Source organism: Habropoda laboriosa, unplaced genomic scaffold (assembly GCF_001263275.1).
Source record: "Habropoda laboriosa isolate 0110345459 unplaced genomic scaffold, ASM126327v1 scaffold22, whole genome shotgun sequence".
In the NCBI taxonomy this organism is placed as follows: domain Eukaryota; kingdom Metazoa; phylum Arthropoda; class Insecta; order Hymenoptera; family Apidae; genus Habropoda; species Habropoda laboriosa.
In genome coordinates, this window is record NW_017100261.1 from 7,287,590 (window position 1) to 7,296,404 (window position 8,815).

At 39.4% G+C, this 8,815-nt stretch overlaps 1 protein-coding gene across 1 annotated transcript in view; it reads right to left on the reverse strand.

Annotated features, from left to right (window-relative positions):
• The window catches only part of LOC108572685 (octopamine receptor beta-1R-like), a 95,061-nt gene that overhangs the window by 4,125 nt on the left and 82,121 nt on the right, over positions 1 to 8,815 (reverse strand). The window lies entirely within an intron of this gene.

Sequence of the window (8,815 nt, forward strand, 5' to 3'; positions counted from 1 at the left end):
TTTCCAGACGACTGAAACGTAAAACATGCACAGACAATGGAGGTTTGCTCAGTTTTCTCCTCCCGTTGGGAAAAGTCCGACCAGTTGCTTGGAACAAGAATTAACCTTCACCCTTCATCGTTCAATTTTAGCTTGAACTATAGTTAAGGTCGTGCACACGATTAATATATCGATTGTACAATCTGAGTAGTGTAAAGACAGCAAACTGTGCATTGGAACGTTGCAGTGACTTGAACTTGCCTGACGAACCCAACAGCATAATTTTCATTATTTTTTCAACTGTAAATTGCTGTAAAAATTGCACGTCGTTTATCTCGCTTTATCAACTTTCAATTTCCCTCCTTTCAGACTCGTCAATGAGATTTCAGTGGTTTGAGATAATTCTAAGTAATAGGGAATCGTAAGTTTGGAAACAGTGGAACTGAAATATTTACAAAATGGATAATACCATAATGTCGGTTAGGTTGACAATTTGGGAGTTAGTGGAAATTTCAACCTTCAACCTATGCTTAGTAAAGGACATTTCTCAACCTCAAATTAAAAGGCAACAGATGAATTTGAGGTAAAAAAAATGTACCAGGTGACTCACCTAACTTGACGACTTAAAATTACCCGTAATTATTAGCTGTACAAGAGAATATACCAAGTAAACGTTGCAGGATATTCTGTTTGAAAAATAAATCCAAATAATCTTCGAAACTGAAAACTTTTATTTCAACGTATGTGAAATAGTTTACACGTTTAAATAAATCACCCTGTATACACTGCTAGAATGTATATTACTAATTCCGTGCTCAAATGTTTCCACCGGCAGATTCGAAATCGAAATTTCCAAGTACCGAAAGATTCTTGTAAATTTCCCCGGGTAAACGAAGCGCGCGTGAGTTTGTAACTTTAAAATTGCAAACTAAAAGTTGGAAAGTTTTTCGCCGATCTACATCGATTCGGTGCACGCTTGGGAAAAATTTCTGTACCTTCGACTCGATTAATTTCGGTTCCAATACGCCCAAGTTGGAGGAAAGAAAGCTCGTAATTTTCAAACGTGATCGATACTGCCCGTAATTTGAATTCAAAGTGAGATCCTCCCGGCGATTTCAATGCGCATTCGACGTGGTCTTTTATGCCTTTTCCTTCCCCCTCGAGCCTTCTTTTAGCCAGTGGAGAAAAAAAGGTTTGCTCATTAAACGACTTCTTCTCCGTGACACCCAATGAGGCTCTACGAAAGTGCTTTCAAGAACTTTTCCAATCCCTCAGAATCGTTGTCGGTTTTCATCCCCTTTCTATCGATTCGCACCGGTAAAAAGCTCGCAGTCTCGCGTAACAAGCCGGATTTTCGAGCCTCGAATTTCCAAAGAAAATTGCAACATTATCGAGTGACGGTTGGGAAAATCGGATACTTTAAACGGTTTGAAATTCCACGGGCGGGAACATACGGTGGAATTTAATCGCGGGCAAATTTCAGCGCTGCGGCTTGAAGCTTGATTCGGTGATTAATTGAAATTTTAACGAAACCATTCAACAGCGTAACGCTGCCAGCAGAGGAGTTAGAATGTACCTGGTTCGTTGATTGGGGATTTCATGGGGTGGTGAAATTCCATCTGAACTGTTTGATTAATAATACAGTTCTTGTGAATATTTTGTCGGCTATGCGTGTAAAGGTTTAAAGTATTTTCTGTTGATTGACCGAGTGACTGGTGAAAGAAGTATTGGAAGTTTTTAATGCTTGAACAGATTGAAAATAGGATACTCAGGATCTTTGAAAAATTTGGAGCTATTTACCATTGTACAATTTCTTTCTATTCTTGATTAATCGCGGCCAATGAAATAATGCTTGAACTTTTTAGTACTTCAAAGAATTGAAAGTGGAATTTTTTTAAACATTTCTGACACTCTACGACAAAATTTATTATATTATTTTGTAATTTAAGTTTCACTTACACATATACACACTTCTCTTTCAATTTTTGGACTACCATTTTTGAAAGCAACAACACGTATCCTGTTGAAAGAAGTCGACACAGCTAGGACTATCAAGTCCATAAATCTAGGTATTCGTGAATTTCACAAGGAGTGACATGTAGTCTGCAAGAGAAACTGGTTTGATTCGCCAGATAAGTTCACCTAGAAATAAACGTCCCTTGAGGACAGTAAAATACATTCTGTTTAAAGAATGCGTAAAAGAAATGCTGCTAAATCTTTCAACACCTCATGAACAGATCAGCAAATACACATAGGTCCCAATTATTTGAATCAGCCTGTACTACCATTAAAAAATTTATTCCCAAAGCACACGAAGAATCAACGAATCTCATCCAAACACCTGAATCACTCTGTATAATTATTAAGAATGCGTTCTCCAAACACAACACGTTCTTCCTTTCCTCCAGCCCACCTGAATCACCCTGTATAATCGCTAAACAATGTGTTCCCAAAACACACGTTCTTCATCTCGTCCAAACACCTGAATCACTCTGTATAATCATTAGAAAATTGATTTCCAAACACACGAGGAATCGGCAAGTAGAACACGTTCTTCATCTCGTCCAGAACACCTGAATCACCCAGTATTATTACTAAAAAATTTGCTCCCAAAACACTCGTTCTTCGTCTCGTCCAAACACCTGAATCACTCTGTATAATCATTAGAAAATTGATTACCAAACACACGAGGAATCAGCAAGTACAACACGTTCTTCGTCTCGTCCAGAACACCTGAATCACCCTGTATAATCACGTAGAAAACAGCTTCTTCTCGTACGTAGCGAGCCACTGTTTAACCGTTGATTCCGCAATAATTCTGTTCAAACAAATCGGGGAATTCCCTCGGTTGCACCACAGGGGGAGACAGTCCCTCTCCGTTCCCTGATGCCGAAGGTCAATAAGGAGGATCGCGAAGTCGGGAAAATCCGTTAAAAACGTCGTCGTCGCCGGGAGAGATAGAGAGGAGCAAACGAACGAGCCGAGAAATTCGCCCGCCTCGTCGAGCTTCGAAAACAAAAGCTCCGGACAGAATTATTTCGTGGAGGACGGGTGGGCGTGCGAGGGAAGAAAGAAACGGGGAAAAGATGAGAGAAGGTTGAAAGAACGTTGCCGTGAAACGGGGTCGACAGGAAAATGCCGCGATTCCGCACTCTCACCGAGGTGTCAGACCGTGTACGTTTCGCTTTATTAACTCGTCCGTTCCCCCTCGTTTTTCCATCCCTCCTCATTCCAACTCTCCCTTTTCCATGCCACTTTCGACGAATCAACGGGACGAAGCCAGATGCCCGGAGAGTTTGGCTCTCTGTTATTTAGTTCTCGAGCCCTTTAAGCCTCGACCTCGAGCTGTTCTCTTTTCACTTGATGAAATTCGTGGTAATCGTTGGGAATTAGAGTGAATTTAGAATTGTTTCGTGGTATTATCAGGGTAGGACTGCCCATGCCTATGTCCACACTAATTTCTAGTAGACTATACATACTGGGTGTATAAAAAAAGTTTGGCCGAAGATTTGGGTGAAAGTCCTATGTGACAAAACGAGATAAAAAGTTCATATGAAGTTTCACCCTGCTACCCTTGAGCTTGTGGTTTCAAGGGCTGTGACAGGAGTCGCTAATCAAAACTTCGTAGCAGCAACTAGCTGGTCTAACTCCACTTACAGAGGCTCCACGAAAATACTGGACATATCAATTGTAGAGTAATTTTTATGACTCTTGCGAACTATTGCGAAGCTCCTCCCTATTAAAACACCTTGAGGAAACAACTTTTAAAAATTTCTGAAAAATGGAATGACTCTGAATAATGAACGAACCATCCAATAAAATGAAATTTGAAAATTCCTCTCGCGGTGTTGCGTCCTGAAACGCCTCTTCATCGAGAAACAATTTAGCCTAGCTTTGGCACATTTTAATCTTCGTCGTAATTTTTTACGACTCGGCAGTTTTTATGCACTCCGACAACTGGAAAGCTCGTCCCTACTGCAATACCTCGAGGAAGGAACTTTTAAAAATTTCTGAAAAACGTAACGACTCTGAACAATGAGCTATTAGTTTGTCAACGTTCATCTGCTAGCAGCTTCGCAACTTCGCAGTTGAAAGGAGGGGAAAATTTGTTTCGATGCAAAACAGAGGAAGAACTTTCAAGTAGATCGTGCTTTCGGAACGAGGGAAAGTTAAGTCTGTGCATTTCGTCGATGAGTAAGTTTCCACGGTAGTGAAGAACTTGTAAAAGAACAGACAGTCTTGTCTGACGTTTCATCTGGTTTGCTTGAAACGAAAACGACGCCGCATCGCGTGAAACTCGAAACAAAGTCACGCAAGAAAAACGTCCCATAGGGGGGACAACTCGGACAGATTGAGAAGAGCGTAGCCGGAGGGAAGTAGACAAGAAACCGCCGCGATAACTTCCGTCGATTCGATGAGACAGCTGAAAACACCGGGGAAATGAATGTTTGCCCTGGAAATCGCGATTCATGAGAACAGAATCGTTCATGGGCCAGGAAATCGTGAAGATTTTCCATTTCCTTCCTGTACCAGCATGTGAAATATTCACGGTGAGACGATTGAAGCAGCATTGCTGCAATTACTGAAAGAATATTCTTGGAAAATTCATGTTTTTTCGTGTGCTTTAATAATTGAAATTATTCGTGGATAAATTATATTTATTGTTTTAATAATTTCAATGTGACTTTTAAATGTATCAAATGTTGTCTACAAAGTGTAATTGTATAATAACGATTCGGGATAACGAAAAGTCAAGAAAAATTTCAAAGAATTAGGAATTCGTTATTTCGTCCTCTTTGTGTAATTATGCAAATTCACAAGTGAACGTAAGATGTAATCAGTCTTTACTTCAAACTTAAATTTAACCGTCAAATATCTCGATTGTCTCTACCTTCTTTAGCCCACTTCCTTACTGAAACAGTCAAAATTTGCAAATTCGTAATTTCAGTATGAGAAAGACGATAAAAAAGAAATCCTTAAAATCATAACTTAAACCTTCACTTATTGTCTCAGTCGAATCACATTTCCAGTAAAAAAGTATTATCTTGAAATTGATTTTCGATTCACTTTAATCCAACAACGAACAACATGCTCAAACTAATCTTGCTATAAAAGCCGAGCCACGTAACACGTGTCATCGAACCATGATGTCACGAAAGTGAAGTTCGTACCAGTTACACGGCCCGTTACCTCGTTGCTGGTTATCGATAGGATTAACCTCGTGACCCGGCGGTAGCTGCTGGATTCTAAGATGACCCGTTACAAATCCGCCAATGTCCGCGTTGCACGGGATTCGAGCCAATCGAGATCGATACCTGAAAGCGTACGACGAGATTCACGGCGCAAAAAAAGAACCTGCTGAAACGTCGAAATCGTCGCAGCCGCGACATAAAGACGTGATACCGGTTGCTCCGGTAAATGGGAATTTACGTGAGCGTTGTTCGTGACAAAAGCCAGTAAATTCAGAACGCGTGGCACGGTTAATTCCATGCATACAAAATGGACTTTAGACATCAGCTCTTTCCTGCGCTGACGTTGCCGCCGCGTATTTGGATGGTCGCGTTGGTGTGCATATAATTTTACGAGACAGTGGATGTTTCAGCATTGAGACGACAGGACACCGTAATTATCACTATTTTCTGTTTCTCTCGTTTCTTTTTTTATCACTTCGTTTTCATGTTTCGTGTGACAAAGTTGCTTCGATTGTGAAAGATTGATGTACTGATAAGAGAGCCTCGATGACGTTATTACGTCAGATGAAGAAATGGAATTATATGGCGAATTGAATTTTTCTAAATTGGTAATATATCTTACGACTTTCAGAAAAATTATGGAAAACACTGGATCAGTTTTCGAGATGTTTCCTTAAATATATTGATAAGAGCGTCTCGATGACGTGATACGAGAAAATTTAATAATACGACGAATCAAATATATTTTCCAATTTTCAGATAGATGGTGGAAAACTGAATTGATTTTCGGAAAATTTCCTTAAATATCTTATGCGAAATTGTTTGAGTAAAATTTCACGAAGTACTTCTAACTCGACTGTTTTTCAGCAGAAACAACTATAGCCAAAGGGTTGTATATCATTCCGTACTATTCTTTAAAGCGTTATCTGTAATATTTACTATTAAAATATTCAAGTTCATTCACAAGATGCACCGTTTAAATACAGTTAAAAATTCGCGGTGCACGGTCTGAGAAATCATCGAGAAAACTACTTGCAACTCTTTCGTACGAGCTACCACATACATCGGACAAAAAATTCACTTGCCAAAGATGAAAGTGAAGGATAAAGGTGTAGTATGAAGAAAATTGATTGGATCTTACGTTGAAATAACCTCCAGGGAGTGATTCTCGCGTTGAAAGGCAGGAATAGACAGAAAATGCGTGTAATTTGACGGCGGAGCCTCTGATTGAACGAAGTTTCTTTAATTCCATCGATGTTTCTCGTTACGTTAATCGAATCGTTCCTATTTCTTTCAGAGGCTGTAACACCCACCTGCTGTGAGTTTCTCGATTAAATGAGACCAGGTTGATTTATCGAGCGATTAGCGCCGTGACAATTTGTTCCTACAAGCCCTGGAATTCGCTTCAGGTGGCCCTTGTGACGTTTTATTGCGCGTTAGGGCGATTTTTCTTGTTTAGGGAATATTGACCGCTGTTGTTACAGCGTTACAACCTCAAATACGTGAAAAAATACGTGTTTCTGTGAAAATTTGAAAAAATCGTAGCAGAATTTTTCACTGTTGTTCTAAATTTAGAAAATTTTCTACTACTGTTAATACAATATTTCTGTATTCGTATAATAACTTAAAAGATTTATTTTGTGTGATTTAGAGTATCTTATAGCGAATCAGAAACAACTCTGATCACTGTGAAAAATATACAAATGCAAGTTTGCGACAAGGGTCGATATCACTGAAACAATTTATATTAGATACAATAAGAAAGAAATGAAAATTGTCACCTATTCTCATTTCGTCAATTTAGATCCCAGAAGAGGCGGGCAATTAACCATAATCCCTAAATGTTTCGTTATTTCTACGAGAAAGAAGCTCGATATTGGAATTTTTTAATTTCTCCGAGGCATCACTCACGTTTCAAATCGAATATTCATTGGTGATAAATTAAAAGCACGCCACTCTCACCGTATTCACCTGCACACGAATTACCACTTTAATTGCATAGCAGAGATAACCCGGGAAGTTGTTAAAAAAGTTGAATATGGTTCACCAATATTATCGATAATCAAGCATTCGTCGAACAATCGAAATAACCTATTTGTAATAACTAAACACTGGAAACATTAACTATTTTTTTGTGAACAATATCTTGCCAGAATGAGTTCAAAGCTTTTCCAATTTCTCAATTTGTCTCCTCCAACCTTCCAAGATTGACTTTAAGTGACTCTACTAGTCGTTCAATTCGTCTAAATTGTGAACTATACTTGTGCATATTAAAAAATATAAATTTCATTTTAAAAAATCTGACGACCATGAAATGTCCTGAAATATTCTAACTTTTGCCTAATGACGCATTGTAACGTCGCCAATATTTCTGAAAATATTCAATTGTCACGTATGAAGAAAGCTTCTTTAACTGTAATTACAGTTGCACTCATTAATATCCAGCCTCTCTTTAGAACGGCACAACTTTCTTAAAATCGGACCAAACGACTGGAGTCTTTTTGGGAAGTTAGAAGGATTAGTTTACTAAATGACGCGTGCAAAACATTTGGGAAAAAATTGCAATTTGCGGGAATCGCGAAGAAAATTGTAAGGCTCACTTTTCACAACTTTATTATCCGAGCTTGTTGCGAAAATTTCAAACACACGTTTTGTATTATAGATTTATGTCAATTGTACACATGCTAAAAATTTCATCATTCCAACATTCCACATTCCAACGTTGCTAAGTTGAAAACACGAATGTAACATAATCTCAACCGTTGTTTCGTTCACCTCACTGTAAGCAATCAACCACGCCCACAAGCAACAGAAAAAGAAAGAAAGTCCCGCGGCACCGTAAAACGTGGATGGCCCCATTAAAAACGTATCTAGTAGCGTTCGATCGGGTCCAATATCCATTGAACCCCGTGTAATGATGAATCAAGCTTTAAACGATCGTTCCATCGAAACGTCGAGTCATTCGCGTCTATTACGAGGCATATTCTCTCCCTCTTTCTTTCTCCTGAAAGCTACACTCTGTTCGGCCACAGAGAAGCTGAACGGCATCACGGAGAGAACGGAAACGCAACGAACAATGGCGCTTTCAAATGAAAATTCGATAAACAAAGGGATCGCCAGATCTGGCGGCTGGTATGCGCCGTGGCGTTCCTGTTCCGTGATAACAGGCCAGAATACATTTGTCAGAATTGCTGGGACATTTCCGGCATAGCTGCGCCGCTAAATTGTGCCTAAACGTGGCCGGTATGCATGCTGCACAAATTATTCGCGAAGTATGCGGGACAGTTGACGTGACACTTCTTGAACGTCGGTTCAAACGACGATGTCGACCACTTTCGGGCAGCGAGAGGATCTCTGACGAGGATTAGAGAGAAGATGGCTGGCAAATGAGTAATTGATTCAGTTTTCGAGGTATTTCAGGAACGTTCGTTCCCTCGTTCGGAGAAACGAAACGATATGTGATATGTTGAAAAGAATGTTTCTGCACATTCCATTAGTGAAATGGAAATGTATTAAATCTCGTATCGTAGAATTTTGTACATTGAAGAGACTTTAGTTTGGTATGCTTGGAAAAGAAGGTGCCTGAGACGAAGGTTACAAGATAGCTGGAAAGTAGGTAACTGATTGAGTTTTCTAGGTATTTT